An 18,190-nucleotide genomic window follows, 5' to 3' on the forward strand; every position below is an offset into this window, starting at 1 on the left:
TACAGCAGGTTAATGTCTCTCTCTCTACTACAGCAGGTTAATGTCTCTCTCTACTACAGCAGGTTAATGTCTCTCTCTCTACTACAGCAGGTTAATGTCTCTCTCTACTACAGCAGGTTAATGTCTCTCTCTACTACAGCAGGTTAATATCTCTCTCTCTACTTCAGCAGGTTAATGTCTCTCTCTCTCTCTACTACAGCAGGTTAATGTCTCTCTCTCTCTACTTCAGCAGGTTAATGTCTCTCTCTCTCTACTAGAGCAGGTTAATGTCTCTCTCTCTCTACTACAGCTGGATAATGTCTCTGTCTCTCTACTACAGCTGGATAATGTCTCTCTCTCTACTACAGCAAGTTAATGTCTCTCTCTCCTTACTCAGCAGGTTAATGTCTCTCTCTCTACTACAGCAGGTTAATGTCTCTCTCTACTACAGCAGGTTAATGTCTCTCTCTACTACAGCAGATTAATGTCTCTCTCTCTACTACAGCTGGATAATGTCTCTGTCTCTCTACGACAGCAGGTTAATGTCTCTCTCTCCTTACTTCAGCAGGTTAATGTGTCTCTCTCTCTACTACAGCAGGTTAATGTCTCTCTCTCTCTACTACAGCAGGTTAATGTCTCTCTCTACTACAGCAGGTTAATGTCTCTCTCTCTACTTCAGCAGGTTAATATCTCTCTCTACTACAGCAGGTTAATGTCTCTCTCTCTCTACTACAGCAGGTTAATATCTCTCTCTCTACTTCAGCAGGTTAATGTCTCTCTCTCTCTCTACTACAGCAGGTTAATGTCTCTCTCTCTACTTCAGCAGGTTAATATCTCTCTCTACTACAGCAGGTTAATGTCTCTCTCTCTCTACTACAGCAGGTTAATATCTCTCTCTCTCTACTTCAGCAGGTTAATGTCTCTCTCTCTCTCTACTACAGCAGGTTAATGTCTCTCTCTCCTTACTTCAGCAGGTTAATGTCTCTCTCTCTTTCTACTACAGTAGGTTAATGTCTCTCTCTCTACTACAGCAGGTTCATGTCTCTCTCTACTACAGCAGGTTAATGTCTCTCTCTACTACAGCAGGTTAATGTCTCTCTCTCTACTTCAGCAGGTTAATATCTCTCTCTACTACAGCAGGTTAATGTCTCTCTCTCTACTAAAGCAGGTTAATGTCTCTCTCTCTACTACAGCAGGTTAATGTCTCTCTCTCTCTACTACAGCAGGTTAATGTCTCTCTATCTACTTCAGCAGGTTAATGTCTCTCTCTCTACTTCAGCAGGTTAATATCTCTCTCTACTACAGCAGGTTAATGTCTCTCTCTCTACTAAAGCAGGTTAATGTCTCTCTCTCTACTACAGCAGGTTAATGTCTCTCTCTACTACAGCAGGTTAATGTCTCTCTCTCTACTTCAGCAGGTTAATGTATCTCTCTCTCTACTAAAGCAGGTTAATGTCTCTCTATCTACTACAGCAGGTTAATATCTCTCTCTCTACTTCAGCAGGTTAATGTCTCTCTCTCTCTACTACAGCAGGTTAATGTCTCTCTCTCTCTACTTCAGCAGGTTAATGTCTCTCTCTCTCTCTACTAGAGCAGGTTAATGTCTCTCTCTCTCTACTACAGCTGGATAATGTCTCTGTCTCTCTACTACAGCTGGATAATGTCTCTGTCTCTCTACTACAGCAAGTTAATGTCTCTCTCTCCTTACTTCAGCAGGTTAATGTCTCTCTCTCTACTACAGCAGGTTAATGTCTCTCTCTACTACAGCAGGTTAATGTCTCTCTCTACTACAGCAGATTAATGTCTCTCTCTCTACTACAGCTGGATAATGTCTCTGTCTCTCTACGACAGCAGGTTAATGTCTCTCTCTCCTTACTTCAGCAGGTTAATGTGTCTCTCTCTCTACTACAGCAGGTTAATGTCTCTCTCTCTCTACTACAGCAGGTTAATGTCTCTCTCTACTACAGCAGGTTAATGTCTCTCTCTCTACTTCAGCAGGTTAATATCTCTCTCTACTACAGCAGGTTAATGTCTCTCTCTCTCTACTACAGCAGGTTAATATCTCTCTCTCTCTACTTCAGCAGGTTAATGTCTCTCTCTCTCTCTACTACAGCAGGTTAATGTCTCTCTCTCTACTTCAGCAGGTTAATATCTCTCTCTACTACAGCAGGTTAATGTCTCTCTCTCTCTACTACAGCAGGTTAATCTCTCTCTCTCTACTTCAGCAGGTTAATGTCTCTCTCTCTCTACTACAGCAGGTTAATGTCTCTCTCTCCTTACTTCAGCAGGTTAATGTCTCTCTCTCTTTCTACTACAGTAGGTTAATGTCTCTCTCTCTACTACAGCAGGTTAATGTCTCTCTCTACTACAGCAGGTTAATGTCTCTCTCTACTACAGCAGGTTAATGTCTCTCTCTCTACTTCAGCAGGTTAATATCTCTCTCTACTACAGCAGGTTAATGTCTCTCTCTCTACTAAAGCAGGTTAATGTCTCTCTCTCTACTACAGCAGGTTAATGTCTCTCTCTCTCTACTACAGCAGGTTAATGTCTCTCTATCTACTTCAGCAGGTTAATCTCTCTCTCTACTTCAGCAGGTTAATATCTCTCTCTACTACAGCAGGTTAATGTCTCTCTCTCTACTACAGCAGGTTAATGTCTCTCTCTCTCTACTACAGCAGGTTAATGCCTCTCTCTCTCTCTCTACTAGAGCAGGTTAATGTCTCTCTCTCTCTCTCTCTACTACAGCAGGTTAATGTCTCTCTCTCTACTACAGCAGGTTAATGTCTCTCTCTACTACAGCAGGTTAAGGTCTCTCTCTCTACTACAGCAGGTTAATGTCTCTCTCTCTCTCTACTACAGCAGATTAATGTCTCTCTCTCTACTACAGCAGGTTAATGTCTCTCTCTCTACTTCAGCAGGTTAATGTCTCTCTCTCTCTACTACAGCAGGTTAATGTCTCTCTATCTACTACAGCAGGTTAATATCTCTCTCTCTACTTCAGCAGGTTAATGTCTCTCTCTCTCTCTACTACAGCAGGTTAATGTCTCTCTCTCTCTACTTCAGCAGGTTAATGTCTCTCTCTCTACTAGAGCAGGTTAATGTCTCTCTCTCTCTACTACAGCTGGATAATGTCTCTGTCTCTCTACTACAGCTGGATAATGTCTCTGTCTCTCTACGACAGCAGGTTAATGTCTCTCTCTCTCTACTACAGCAGGTTAATGTCTCTCTCTCCTTACTTCAGCAGGTTAATGTCTCTCTCTCTACTACAGCAGGTTAATGTCTCTCTCTACTACAGCAGGTTAATGTCTCTCTCTCTACTTCAGCAGGTTAATATCTCTCTCTCTACTACAGCAGGTTAATGTCTCTCTCTCTCTCTACTACAGCAGGTTAATATCTCTCTCTCTCTACTTCAGCAGGTTAATGTCTCTCTCTCTCTCTACTACAGCAGGTTAATGTCTCTCTCTCCTTACTTCAGCAGGTTAATGTCTCTCTCTCTTTCTACTACAGCAGGTGAATGTCTCTCTCTCTACTACAGCAGGTTAATGTCTCTCTCTACTACAGCAGGTTAATGTCTCTCTCTACTACAGCAGGTTAATGTCTCTCTCTCTACTTCAGCAGGTTAATATCTCTCTCTACTACAGCAGGTTAATGTCTCTCTCTCTACTAAAGCAGGTTAATGTCTCTCTCTCTACTACAGCAGGTTAATGTCTCTCTCTCTCTACTACAGCAGGTTAATGTCTCTCTATCTACTTCAGCAGGTTAATGTCTCTCTCTCTCTACTAGAGCAGGTTAATGTCTCTCTCTCTCTCTCTACTACAGCAGGTTAATGTCTCTCTCTCTACTACAGCAGGTTAAGGTCTCTCTCTCTACTACAGCAGGTTAATGTCTCTCTCTCTACTACAGCAGATTAATGTCTCTCTCTCTACTACAGCAGGTTAATGTCTCTCTCTCTCTACTACAGCAGGTTAAGGTCTCTCTCTCTACTACAGCAGGTTAATGTCTCTCTCTCTCTACTACAGCAGATTAATGTCTCTCTCTCTACTACAGCAGGTTAATGTCTCTCTCTCTACTTCAGCAGGTTAATGTCTCTCTCTCTCTACTACAGCAGGTTAATGTCTCTCTATCTACTACAGCAGGTTAATATCTCTCTCTCTACTTCAGCAGGTTAATGTCTGTCTCTCTCTCTACTACAGCAGGTTAATGTCTCTCTCTCTCTACTTCAGCAGGTTAATGTCTCTCTCTCTACTAGAGCAGGTTAATGTCTCTCTCTCTCTACTACAGCTGGATAATGTCTCTGTCTCTCTACTACAGCAAGTTAATGTCTCTCTCTCCTTACTTCAGCAGGTTAATGTCTCTCTCTCTCTCTACTACAGCAGGTTAATGTCTCTCTCTACTACAGCAGGTTAATGTCTCTCTCTACTACAGCAGATTAATGTCTCTCTCTCTACTACAGCTGGATAATGTCTCTGTCTCTCTACGACAGCAGGTTAATGTCTCTCTCTCTCTACTACAGCAGGTTAATGTCTCTCTCTCCTTACTTCAGCAGGTTAATATCTCTCTCTCTACTACAGCAGGTTAATGTCTCTCTCTACTACAGCAGGTTAATGTCTCTCTCTCTACTTCAGCAGGTTAATATCTCTCTCTACTACAGCAGGTTAATGTCTCTCTCTCTCTCTACTACAGCAGGTTAATATCTCTCTCTCTCTCCACTACAGCAGGTTAATGTCTCTCTCTCTCTCTACTACAGCAGGTTAATGTCTCTCTCTCTCTCTACTACAGCAGGTTAATGTCTCTCTCTCTCTCTACTACAGCAGGTTAATGTCTCTCTCTCTACTACAGCAGGTTAATGTCTCTCTCTACTACAGCAGGTTAATGTCTCTCTCTACTACAGCAGGTTAATGTCTCTCTCTCTACTACAGCAGGTTAATGTCTCTCTCTACTACAGCAGGTTAATGTCTCTCTCTACTACAGCAGGTTAATGTCTCTCTCTACTACAGCAGGTTAATGTCTCTCTCTACTACAGCAGGTTAATGTCTCTCTCTCTACTACAGCAGGTTAATGTCTCTCTCTCTCTACTACAGCAGGTTAATGTCTCTCTCTCTCTACTACAGCAGGTTAATGTCTCTCTCTCTACTACAGCAGGTTAATCTCTCTTTCTACTACAGCAGGTTAATGTCTCTCTCTACTACAGCAGATTAATGTCTCTCTCTCTACTACAGCAGGTTAATGTCTCTCTCTCTCTACTACAGCAGGTTAATGTCTCTCTCTCTCTACTACAGCAGGTTAAGGTCTCTCTCTCTACGACAGCAGGTTAATGTCTCTCTCTCTCTACTACAGCAGGTTAATGTCTCTCTCTCTACTTCAGCAGGTTAATGTCTCTCTCTCTACTACAGCAGGTTAATGTCTCTCTCTCTCTACTACAGCAGGTTAATGTCTCTCTCTCTCTACTACAGCAGGTTAAGGTCTCTCTCTCTACGACAGCAGGTTAATGTCTCTCTCTCTCTACTACAGCAGATTGATGTCTCTCTCTCTACTACAGCAGGTTAATGTCTCTCTCTCTACTACAGCAGGTTAATATCTCTCTCTCTCTACTTCAGCAGGTTAATGTCTCTCTCTCTCTACTACAGCAGGTTAATGTCTCTCTCTCTACTACAGCAGGTTAATGTCTCTCTCTCTACTACAGCAGGTTAATGTCTCTCTCTCTACTACAGCAGGTTAATGTCTCTCTCTCTCTACTACAGCAGGTTAATGTCTCTCTCTCTACTACAGCAGGTTAATGTCTCTCTCTCTACTACAGCAGGTTAATGTCTCTCTCTCTACTACAGCAGGTTAATATCTCTCTCTCTACTACAGCAGGTTAATGTCTCTCTCTCTCTACTACAGCTGGATAATGTCTCTGTCTCTCTACTACAGCTGGATAATGTCTCTGTCTCTCTACTACAGCAAGTTAATGTCGCTCTCTCCTTACTTCAGCAGGTTAATGTCTCTCTCTCTCTCTACTACAGCAGGTTAATGTCTCTCTCTCTACTACAGCAGGTTAATGTCTCTCTCTACTACAGCAGGTTAATGTCTCTCTCTCTCTACTACAGCAGGTTAGTGTCTCTCTCTCCAGGTTACTTACAGCAGGTTAATGTCTCTCTCTACTACAGCAGGTTAATGTCTCTCTCTCTACTTCAGCAGGTTAATGTCTCTCTCTCTCTCTCTCTCTCTCTCTCTACTACAGCAGGTTAATGTCTCTCTCTCTCTACTACAGCAGGTTAATCTCTCTTTCTACTACAGCAGGTTAATGTCTCTCTCTCTACTACAGCAGGTTAATGTCTCTCTCTACTACAGCAGGTTAATGTCTCTCTCTACTACAGCAGGTTAATGTCTCTCTCTCTACTACAGCAGGTTAATGTCTCTCTCTACTACAGCAGGTTAATGTCTCTCTCTACTACAGCAGGTTAATGTCTCTCTCTCTACTACAGCAGGTTAATGTCTCTCTCTCTCTACCACAGCAGGTTAATGTCTCTCTCTCTACTTCAGCAGGTTAATGTCTCTCTCTCTCTACTTCAGCAGGTTAATGTCTCTCTCTCTCTACTACAGCAGGTTAATGCCTCTCTCTCTCTCTCTCTCTCTACTACAGCAGGTTAATATCTCTCTCTCTGTCTACTACAGCAGGTTAATGTCTCTCTCTCCTTACTTCAGCAGGTTAATGTCTCTCTCTCTCTACTACAGCAGGTCAATGTCTCTCTCTACAGCAGGTTAATGTCTCTCTCTCTACTACAGCAGGTTAATGTCTCTCTCTCTCTACTACAGCAGGTTAATATCTCTCTCTCTCTACTTCAGCAGGTTAATGTCTCTCTCTCTACTACAGCAGGTTAATGTCTCTCTCTCCTTACTTCAGCAGGTTAATGTCTCTCTCTTTCTACTACAGCAGGTTAATGTCTCTCTCTCTACTACAGCAGGTTAATGTCTCTCTCTCCTTACTTCAGCAGGTTAATGTCTCTCTCTCTACTTCAGCAGGTTAATGTCTCTCTCTCTACTACAGCAGGTTAATGTCTCTCTCTCTACTACAGCAGGTTAATATCTCTCTCTCTCTACTTCAGCAGGTTAATGTCTCTCTCTCTCTACTACAGCAGGTTAATGCCTCTCTCTCTCTCTACTACAGCAGGCTAATGTCTCTCTCTCTCTACTTCAGCAGGTTAATGTCTCTCTCTCTCTCTACTAGAGCAGGTTAATGTCTCTCTCTCTCTACTACAGCTGGATAATGTCTCTGTCTCTCTACTACAGCTGGATAATGTCTCTGTCTCTCTACTACAGCAGGTTAATGTCTCTCTCTCCTTACTTCAGCAGGTTAATGTCTCTCTCTCTACTACAGCAGGTTAATGTCTCTCTCTACTACAGCAGGTTAATGTCTCTCTCTACTACAGCAGATTAATGTCTCTCTCTCTACTACAGCTGGATAATGTCTCTGTCTCTCTACGACAGCAGGTTAATGTCTCTCTCTCCTTACTTCAGCAGGTTAATGTGTCTCTCTCTCTACTACAGCAGGTTAATGTCTCTCTCTCTCTACTACAGCAGGTTAATGTCTCTCTCTACTACAGCAGGTTAATGTCTCTCTCTCTACTTCAGCAGGTTAATATCTCTCTCTACTACAGCAGGTTAATGTCTCTCTCTCTCTACTACAGCAGGTTAATATCTCTCTCTCTCTACTTCAGCAGGTTAATGTCTCTCTCTCTCTCTACTACAGCAGGTTAATGTCTCTCTCTCTACTTCAGCAGGTTAATATCTCTCTCTACTACAGCAGGTTAATGTCTCTCTCTCTCTACTACAGCAGGTTAATATCTCTCTCTCTCTACTTCAGCAGGTTAATGTCTCTCTCTCTCTCTACTACAGCAGGTTAATGTCTCTCTCTCCTTACTTCAGCAGGTTAATGTCTCTCTCTCTTTCTACTACAGTAGGTTAATGTCTCTCTCTCTACTACAGCAGGTTAATGTCTCTCTCTACTACAGCAGGTTAATGTCTCTCTCTACTACAGCAGGTTAATGTCTCTCTCTCTACTTCAGCAGGTTAATATCTCTCTCTACTACAGCAGGTTAATGTCTCTCTCTCTACTAAAGCAGGTTAATGTCTCTCTCTCTACTACAGCAGGTTAATGTCTCTCTCTCTCTACTACAGCAGGTTAATGTCTCTCTATCTACTTCAGCAGGTTAATGTCTCTCTCTCTACTTCAGCAGGTTAATATCTCTCTCTACTACAGCAGGTTAATGTCTCTCTCTCTACTACAGCAGGTTAATGTCTCTCTCTCTCTACTACAGCAGGTTAATGCCTCTCTCTCTCTCTCTACTAGAGCAGGTTAATGTCTCTCTCTCTCTCTCTACTACAGCAGGTTAATGTCTCTCTCTCTACTACAGCAGGTTAATGTCTCTCTCTACTACAGCAGGTTAAGGTCTCTCTCTACTACAGCAGGTTAATGTCTCTCTCTCTCTCTACTACAGCAGATTAATGTCTCTCTCTCTACTACAGCAGGTTAATGTCTCTCTCTCTACTTCAGCAGGTTAATGTCTCTCTCTCTCTACTACAGCAGGTTAATGTCTCTCTATCTACTACAGCAGGTTAATATCTCTCTCTCTACTTCAGCAGGTTAATGTCTCTCTCTCTCTCTACTACAGCAGGTTAATGTCTCTCTCTCTCTACTTCAGCAGGTTAATGTCTCTCTCTCTACTAGAGCAGGTTAATGTCTCTCTCTCTCTACTACAGCTGGATAATGTCTCTGTCTCTCTACTACAGCTGGAGGTTAATGTCTCTGTCTCTCTACTACAGCAGGTTAATGTCTCTCTCTCTCTCTCTACTACAGCAGGTTAATGTCTCTCTCTCCTTACTTCAGCAGGTTAATGTCTCTCTCTCTACTACAGCAGGTTAATGTCTCTCTCTACTACAGCAGGTTAATGTCTCTCTCTCTACTTCAGCAGGTTAATATCTCTCTCTCTACTACAGCAGGTTAAATCTCTCTCTCTCTCTACTACAGCAGGTTAATATCTCTCTCTCTCTACCACAGCAGGTTAATGTCTCTCTCTACTACAGCAGGTTAATGTCTCTCTCTCTACTACAGCAGGTTAATGTCTCTCTCTTTCTACTACAGCAGGTTAATGTCTCTCTCTCTACTACAGCAGGTTAATGTCTCTCTCTACTACAGCAGGTTAATGTCTCTCTCTACTACAGCAGGTTAATGTCTCTCTCTCTACTACAGCAGGTTAATGTCTCTCTCTACTACAGCAGGTTAATGTCTCTCTCTCTACTACAGCAGGTTAATGTCTCTCTCTCTACTACAGCAGGTTAATGTCTCTCTCTCTCTACTACAGCAGGTTAATGTCTCTCTATCTACTTCAGCAGGTTAATGTCTCTCTCTCTCTACTAGAGCAGGTTAATGTCTCTCTCTCTCTCTCTACTACAGCAGGTTAATGTCTCTCTCTCTACTACAGCAGGTTAAGGTCTCTCTCTCTACTACAGCAGGTTAATGTCTCTCTCTCTACTACAGCAGATTAATGTCTCTCTCTCTACTACAGCAGGTTAATGTCTCTCTCTCTCTACTACAGCAGGTTAAGGTCTCTCTCTCTACTACAGCAGGTTAATGTCTCTCTCTCTCTACTACAGCAGATTAATGTCTCTCTCTCTACTACAGCAGGTTAATGTCTCTCTCTCTACTTCAGCAGGTTAATGTCTCTCTCTCTCTACTACAGCAGGTTAATGTCTCTCTATCTACTACAGCAGGTTAATATCTCTCTCTCTACTTCAGCAGGTTAATGTCTCTCTCTCTCTCTACTACAGCAGGTTAATGTCTCTCTCTCTCTACTTCAGCAGGTTAATGTCTCTCTCTCTACTAGAGCAGGTTAATGTCTCTCTCTCTCTACTACAGCTGGATAATGTCTCTCTCTCTCTACTACAGCAAGTTAATGTCTCTCTCTCCTTACTTCAGCAGGTTAATGTCTCTCTCTCTCTCTACTACAGCAGGTTAATGTCTCTCTCTACTACAGCAGGTTAATGTCTCTCTCTACTACAGCAGATTAATGTCTCTCTCTCTACTACAGCTGGATAATGTCTCTGTCTCTCTACGACAGCAGGTTAATGTCTCTCTCTCTCTACTACAGCAGGTTAATGTCTCTCTCTCCTTACTTCAGCAGGTTAATATCTCTCTCTCTACTACAGCAGGTTAATGTCTCTCTCTACTACAGCAGGTTAATGTCTCTCTCTACTACAGCAGGTTAATGTCTCTCTCTACTACAGCAGGTTAATGTCTCTCTCTCTCTACTACAGCAGGTTAATGTCTCTCTCTCTCTACTACAGCAGGTTAATGTCTCTCTCTCTCTACTACAGCAGGTTAATGTCTCTCTCTCCTACAGCAGGTTAATGTCTCTCTCTCTCTCTACTACAGCAGGTTAATGTCTCTCTCTCTACTACAGCAGGTTAATGTCTCTCTCTACTACAGCAGGTTAATGTCTCTCTCTACTACAGCAGGTTAATGTCTCTCTCTCTACTACAGCAGGTTAATGTCTCTCTCTACTACAGCAGGTTAATGTCTCTCTCTCTACTACAGCAGGTTAATGTCTCTCTCTCTACTACAGCAGGTTAATGTCTCTCTCTACTACAGCAGGTTAATGTCTCTCTCTACTACAGCAGGTTAATGTCTCTCTCTCTCTACCACAGCAGGTTAATGTCTCTCTCTCTCTCTCTACTACAGCAGGTTAATGTCTCTCTCTCTACTACAGCAGGTTAAGGTCTCTCTCTCTACTACAGCAGGTTAATGTCTCTCTCTCTACTACAGCAGATTAATGTCTCTCTCTCTACTACAGCAGGTTAATGTCTCTCTCTCTCTACTACAGCAGGTTAATGTCTCTCTCTCTCTACTACAGCAGGTTAAGGTCTCTCTCTCTACTACAGCAGGTTAATGTCTCTCTCTCTCTACTACAGCAGGTTAATGTCTCTCTCTCTACTTCAGCAGGTTAATGTCTCTCTCTCTACTACAGCAGGTTAATGTCTCTCTCTACTACAGCAGGTTAATGTCTCTCTCTCTCTCTACTACAGCAGGTTAGGTCTCTCTCTCTACGACAGCAGGTTAATGTCTCTCTCTCTCTACTACAGCAGATTGATGTCTCTCTCTCTACTACAGCAGGTTAATGCCTCTCTCTCTCTACTACAGCAGGTTAATGTCTCTCTCTCTCTACTTCAGCAGGTTAATGTCTCTCTCTCTCTACTACAGCAGGTTAATGTCTCTCTCTCTACTACAGCAGGTTAATGTCTCTCTACTCTCTCTCTCTACTTCAGCAGGTTAATGTCTCTCTCTCTACTACAGCAGGTTAATGTCTCTCTCTGTCTACTACAGCAGGTTAATGTCTCTCTCTCTACTACAGCAGGTTAATGTCTCTCTCTCTACTACAGCAGGTTAATGTCTCTCTCTCTACTACAGCAGGTTAATCTCTCTCTCTCTACTACAGCAGGTTAATGTCTCTCTCTCTCTACTACAGCTGGATAATGTCTCTGTCTCTCTACTACAGCTGGATAATGTCTCTGTCTCTCTACTACAGCAAGTTAATGTCGCTCTCTCCTTACTTCAGCAGGTTAATGTCTCTCTCTCTCTACTACAGCAGGTTAATGTCTCTCTCTCTACTACAGCAGGTTAATGTCTCTCTCTACTACAGCAGGTTAATGTCTCTCTCTCTCTACTACAGCAGGTTAATGTCTCTCTCTCCTTACTTCAGCAGGTTAATGTCTCTCTCTACTACAGCAGGTTAATGTCTCTCTCTCTACTTCAGCAGGTTAATGTCTCTCTCTCTCTCTCTCTCTCTCTACTACAGCAGGTTAATGTCTCTCTCTCTCTACTACAGCAGGTTAATGTCTCTCTCTCTCTACTACAGCAGGTTAATGTCTCTCTCTCTTACTTCAGCAGGTTAATGTCTCTCTCTCCTTACTTCAGCAGGTTAATGTCTCTCTCACTTTCTACTACAGCAGGTTAATGTCTCTCTCTCTACTACAGCAGGTTAATGTCTCTCTCTACTACAGCAGGTTAATGTCTCTCTCTACTACAGCAGGTTAATGTCTCTCTCTCTACTTCAGCAGGTTAATATCTCTCTCTACTACAGCAGGTTAATGTCTCTCTCTCTACTAAAGCAGGTTAATGTCTCTCTCTCTACTACAGCAGGTTAATGTCTCTCTCTCTCTACTACAGCAGGTTAATGTCTCTCTCTCTACTTCAGCAGGTTAATGTCTCTCTCTCTCTACTTCAGCAGGTTAATGTCTCTCTCTCTCTACTACAGCAGGTTAATGCCTCTCTCTCTCTCTCTCTCTACTACAGCAGGTTAATATCTCTCTCTCTGTCTACTACAGCAGGTTAATGTCTCTCTCTCCTTACTACAGCAGGTTAATGTCTCTCTCTCTCTACTACAGCAGGTCAATGTCTCTCTCTACAGCAGGTTAATGTCTCTCTCTCTACTACAGCAGGTTAATGTCTCTCTCTCTCTACTACAGCAGGTTAATATCTCTCTCTCTCTACTTCAGCAGGTTAATGTCTCTCTCTCTCTCTACTACAGCAGGTTAATGTCTCTCTCTCCTTACTTCAGCAGGTTAATGTCTCTCTCTCTTTCTACTACAGCAGGTTAATGTCTCTCTCTCTACTACAGCAGGTTAATGTCTCTCTCTCCTTACTTCAGCAGGTTAATGTCTCTCTCTCTACTTCAGCAGGTTAATGTCTCTCTCTCTACTACAGCAGGTTAATGTCTCTCTCTCTCTACTACAGCAGGTTAAATCTCTCTCTCTCTACTTCAGCAGGTTAATGTCTCTCTCTCTCTACTACAGCAGGTTAATGCCTCTCTCTCTCTCTACTACAGCAGGTTAATGTCTCTCTCTCTACTACAGCAGGTTAATGTCTCTCTCTACTACAGCAGGTTAAGGTCTCTCTCTACTACAGCAGGTTAATGTCTCTCTCTCTCTACTACAGCAGATTAATGTCTCTCTCTCTACTACAGCTGGATAATGTCTCTGTCTCTCTACGACAGCAGGTTAATGTCTCTCTCTCTCTACTACAGCAGGTTAATGTCTCTCTCTCTCTACTACAGCAGGTTAATGTCTCTCTCTCTCTACTACAGCAGGTTAATGTCTCTCTCTACTACAGCAGGTTAATGTCTCTCTCTACTACAGCAGGTTAATGTCTCTCTCTCTACTACAGCAGGTTAATGTCTCTCTCTCTCTACTACAGCAGGTTAATGTCTCTCTCTCTACTACAGCAGGTTAATGTCTCTCTCTACTACAGCAGGTTAATGTCTCTCTCTACTACAGCAGGTTAATGTCTCTCTCTCTACTACAGCAGGTTAATGTCTCTCTCTCTCTCTACTACAGCAGGTTAATGTCTCTCTCTCTCTACTACAGCAGGTTAATGTCTCTCTCTCTCTACTACAGCAGGTTAATGTCTCTCTCTTTCTACTACAGCAGGTTAATGTCTCTCTCTCTACTACAGCAGGTTAATGTCTCTCTCTCCTTACTTCAGCAGGTTAATGTCTCTCTCTCTACTTCAGCAGGTTAATGTCTCTCTCTCTACTACAGCAGGTTAATGTCTCTCTCTCTCTACTACAGCAGGTTAATATCTCTCTCTCTCTACTTCAGCAGGTTAATGTCTCTCTCTCTCTACTACAGCAGGTTAATGCCTCTCTCTCTCTCTACTACAGCAGGCTAATGTCTCTCTCTCTACTACAGCAGGTTAATGTCTCTCTCTACTACAGCAGGTTAAGGTCTCTCTCTCTACTACAGCAGGTTAATGTCTCTCTCTCTCTACTACAGCAGATTAATGTCTCTCTCTCTACTACAGCTGGATAATGTCTCTGTCTCTCTACGACAGCAGGTTAATGTCTCTCTCTCTCTACTACAGCAGGTTAATGTCTCTCTCTCCTTACTTCAGCAGGTTAATGTCTCTCTCTCTCTACTACAGCAGGTTAATGTCTCTCTCTACTACAGCAGGTTAATGTCTCTCTCTACTACAGCAGGTTAATGTCTCTCTCTCTACTACAGCAGGTTAATGTCTCTCTCTGTCTACTACAGCAGGTTAATGTCTCTCTCTCTACTACAGCAGGTTAATGTCTCTCTCTCTACTACAGCAGGTTAATGTCTCTCTCTACTACAGCAGGTTAATCTCTCTCTCTACTACAGCAGGTTAATGTCTCTCTCTCTCTCTACTACAGCTGGATAATGTCTCTGTCTCTACTACAGCTGGATAATGTCTCTGTCTCTCTACTACAGCAAGTTAATGTCGCTCTCTCCTTACTTCAGCAGGTTAATGTCTCTCTCTCTCTCTACTACAGCAGGTTAATGTCTCTCTCTCTACTACAGCAGGTTAATGTCTCTCTCTACTACAGCAGGTTAATGTCTCTCTCTCTCTCTACTACAGCAGATTAATGTCTCTCTCTCTACTACAGCTGGATAATGTCTCTGTCTCTCTACGACAGCAGGTTAATGTCTCTCTCTCTCTACTACAGCAGGTTAATGTCTCTCTCTCCTTACTTCAGCAGGTTAATGTCTCTCTCTACTACAGCAGGTTAATGTCTCTCTCTCTACTTCAGCAGGTTAATCTCTCTCTCTCTACTACAGCAGGTTAATGTCTCTCTCTCTCTCTACTTCAGCAGGTTAATGTCTCTCTCTCTACTTCAGCAGGTTAATGTCTCTCTCTCTAATAAAGCAGGTTAATGTCTCTCTCTCTACTACAGCAGGTTAATGTCTCTCTCTCTCTACTACAGCAGGTTAATGTCTCTCTCTCTACTTCAGCAGGTTAATGTCTCTCTCTCTCTACTTCAGCAGGTTAATGTCTCTCTCTCTCTACTACAGCAGGTTAATGCCTCTCTCTCTCTCTCTCTCTACTACAGCAGGTTAATATCTCTCTCTCTGTCTACTACAGCAGGTTAATGTCTCTCTCTCCTTACTTCAGCAGGTTAATGTCTCTCTCTCTCTACTACAGCAGGTCAATGTCTCTCTCTACAGCAGGTTAATGTCTCTCTCTCTACTACAGCAGGTTAATGTCTCTCTCTCTACTACAGCAGGTTAATGTCTCTCTCTACTACAGCAGGTTAATCTCTCTCTCTACTACAGCAGGTTAATGTCTCTCTCTACTACAGCAGGTTAATGTCTCTCTCTACTACAGCAGGTTAATCTCTCTCTCTACTACAGCAGGTTAATGTCTCTCTCTACTACAGCAGGTTAATGTCTCTCTCTCTCTCTCTACTACAGCAGGTTAATGTCTCTCTACTACAGCAGGTTAATGTCTCTCTCTCTCTCTCTACTACAGCAGGTTAATGTCTCTCTCTCTACTACAGCAGGTTAATGTCTCTCTCTCTACTACAGCAGGTTAATGTCTCTCTCTCTACTACAGCAGGTTAATGTCTCTCTACTACAGCAGGTTAATGTCTCTCTCTCTCTACTACAGCAGGTTAATGTCTCTCTCTCTCTACTACAGCAGGTTAATGTCTCTCTCTCTACGACAGCAGGTTAATGTCTCTCTCTCTCTACTACAGCAGGTTAATGTCTCTCTCTCTACTACAGCAGGTTAATGTCTCTCTCTCTACTACAGCAGGTTAATGTCTCTCTCTTCTACTACAGCAGGTTAATCTCTCTCTCTCTACTACAGCAGGTTAAGGTCTCTCTCTCTACTACAGCAGGTTAATGTCTCTCTCTCTCTACTACAGCAGATTGATGTCTCTCTCTACTACAGCAGGTTAATGTCTCTCTCTCTCTACTACAGCAGGTTAATGTCTCTCTCTCTCTACTATAGCAGGTTAATGTCTCTCTCTCTCTACTACAGCAGGTTAATGTCTCTCTCTCTACTACAGCAGGTTAATGTCTCTCTCTCTACTACAGCAGGTTAATGTCTCTCTCTCTACTACAGCAGGTTAATGTCTCTCTCTCTCTACTACAGCAGGTTAATGTCTCTCTCTCTACTACAGCAGGTTAATGTCTCTCTCTACTACAGCAGGTTAATGTCTCTCTCTCTACTACAGCAGGTTAATGTCTCTCTCTCTACTACAGCAGGTTAATGTCTCTCTCTCTCTACTACAGCTGGATAATGTCTCTGTCTCTCTACTACAGCTGGATAATGTCTCTGTCTCTCTACTACAGCAGGTTAATGTCGCTCTCTCCTTACTTCAGCAGGTTAATGTCTCTCTCTCTCTCTACTACAGCAGGTTAATGTCTCTCTCTCTACTACAGCAGGTTAATGTCTCTCTCTACTACAGCAGGTTAATGTCTCTCTCTCTCTACTACAGCAGGTTAATGTCTCTCTCTCCTTACTTCAGCAGGTTAATGTCTCTCTCTACTACAGCAGGTTAATGTCTCTCTCTCTACTTCAGCAGGTTAATGTCTCTCTCTCTCTCTCTCTCTCTCTACTACAGCAGGTTAATGTCTCTCTCTCTCTACTACAGCAGGTTAATGTCTCTCTCTCTCTACTACAGCAGGTTAATGTCTCTCTCTCCTTACTTCAGCAGGTTAATGTCTCTCTCTCCTTACTACAGCAGGTTAATGTCTCTCTCACTTTCTACTACAGCAGGTTAATGTCTCTCTCTCTACTACAGCAGGTTAATGTCTCTCTCTACTACAGCAGGTTAATGTCTCTCTCTACTACAGCAGGTTAATGTCTCTCTCTCTACTTCAGCAGGTTAATATCTCTCTCTACTACAGCAGGTTAATGTCTCTCTCTCTACTAAAGCAGGTTAATGTCTCTCTCTCTACTACAGCAGGTTAATGTCTCTCTCTCTACTACAGCAGGTTAATGTCTCTCTCTCTACTCAGCAGGTTAATGTCTCTCTCTCTCTACTACAGCAGGTTAATGTCTCTCTCTCTACTACAGCAGGTTAATGCCTCTCTCTCTCTCTCTCTCTACTACAGCAGGTTAATATCTCTCTCTCTGTCTACTACAGCAGGTTAATGTCTCTCTCTCCTTACTACAGCAGGTTAATGTCTCTCTCTCTCTACTACAGCAGGTCAATGTCTCTCTCTACAGCAGGTTAATGTCTCTCTCTCTCTACTACAGCAGGTTAATGTCTCTCTCTCTACTACAGCAGGTTAATATCTCTCTCTCTCTACTTCAGCAGGTTAATGTCTCTCTCTCTCTACTACAGCAGGTTAATGTCTCTCTCTCCTTACTTCAGCAGGTTAATGTCTCTCTCTTTCTACTACAGCAGGTTAATGTCTCTCTCTCTACTACAGCAGGTTAATGTCTCTCTCTCCTTACTACAGCAGGTTAATGTCTCTCTCTCTACTACAGCAGGTTAATCTCTCTCTACTACAGCAGGTTAATCTCTCTCTCTACTACAGCAGGTTAATATCTCTCTCTCTACTACAGCAGGTTAATATCTCTCTCTCTACTACAGCAGGTTAATATCTCTCTCTCTCTCTACTACAGCAGGTTAATGTCTCTCTCTCTCTCTACTACAGCAGGTTAATGTCTCTCTCTACTACAGCAGGTTAATCTCTCTCTCTACTACAGCAGGTTAATGTCTCTCTCTCTCTACTACAGCAGATTAATGTCTCTCTCTCTACTACAGCTGGATAATGTCTCTGTCTCTCTACGACAGCAGGTTAATGTCTCTCTCTCTCTACTACAGCAGGTTAATGTCTCTCTCTCCTTACTTCAGCAGGTTAATGTCTCTCTCTCTCTACTACAGCAGGTTAATGTCTCTCTCTACTACAGCAGGTTAATGTCTCTCTCTACTCCAGCAGGTTAATGTCTCTCTCTCTACTACAGCAGGTAAATGTCTCTCTCTCTACTACAGCAGGTAAATGTCTCTCTCTCTACTACAGCAGGTAAATGTCTCTCTCTCCTACTACAGCAGGTTAATGTCTCTCTCTCTCTACTACAGCAGGTAAATGTCTCTCTCTCTACTACAGCAGGTTAATGTCTCTCTCTCTCTCTCCTACAGCAGGTTAATATCTCTCTCTCTCTTCTATAGCAGGTTAATGTCTCTCTCTCTCTACTACAGCAGGTTAATGTCTCTCTCTCTCTACTACAGCAGGTTAATGTCTCTCTCTCTTCTACAGCAGGTTAATGTCTCTCTCTCTACTACAGCAGGTTAATGTCTCTCTCTCTACTACAGCAGGTTAATGTCTCTCTCTACTACAGCAGGTAAATGTCTCTCTCTCTCTACTATAGCAGGTAAATGTCTCTCTCTCTCTACTATAGCAGGTAAATGTCTCTCTCTCT

The 18,190-nt window shown here is 42.8% G+C and overlaps 2 long non-coding RNA genes across 4 annotated transcripts in view; both read left to right on the forward strand.

The window, feature by feature from the left end:
• Nucleotides 1–18,190, forward strand: part of LOC127921782 (uncharacterized) — a 53,115-nt gene that overhangs the window by 359 nt on the left and 34,566 nt on the right. The window lies entirely within an intron of this gene.
• LOC127921783 (uncharacterized) lies at nt 7,511–13,204 on the forward strand. The gene is made up of 3 exons (XR_008109549.1): nt 7,511–7,542; nt 10,197–10,248; nt 13,074–13,204. It is a non-coding gene; the product is annotated as an uncharacterized LOC127921783 (long non-coding RNA).

Source organism: Oncorhynchus keta, unplaced genomic scaffold (assembly GCF_023373465.1).
Source record: "Oncorhynchus keta strain PuntledgeMale-10-30-2019 unplaced genomic scaffold, Oket_V2 Un_contig_23540_pilon_pilon, whole genome shotgun sequence".
Taxonomy (NCBI): Eukaryota; Metazoa; Chordata; class Actinopteri; order Salmoniformes; family Salmonidae; genus Oncorhynchus; species Oncorhynchus keta.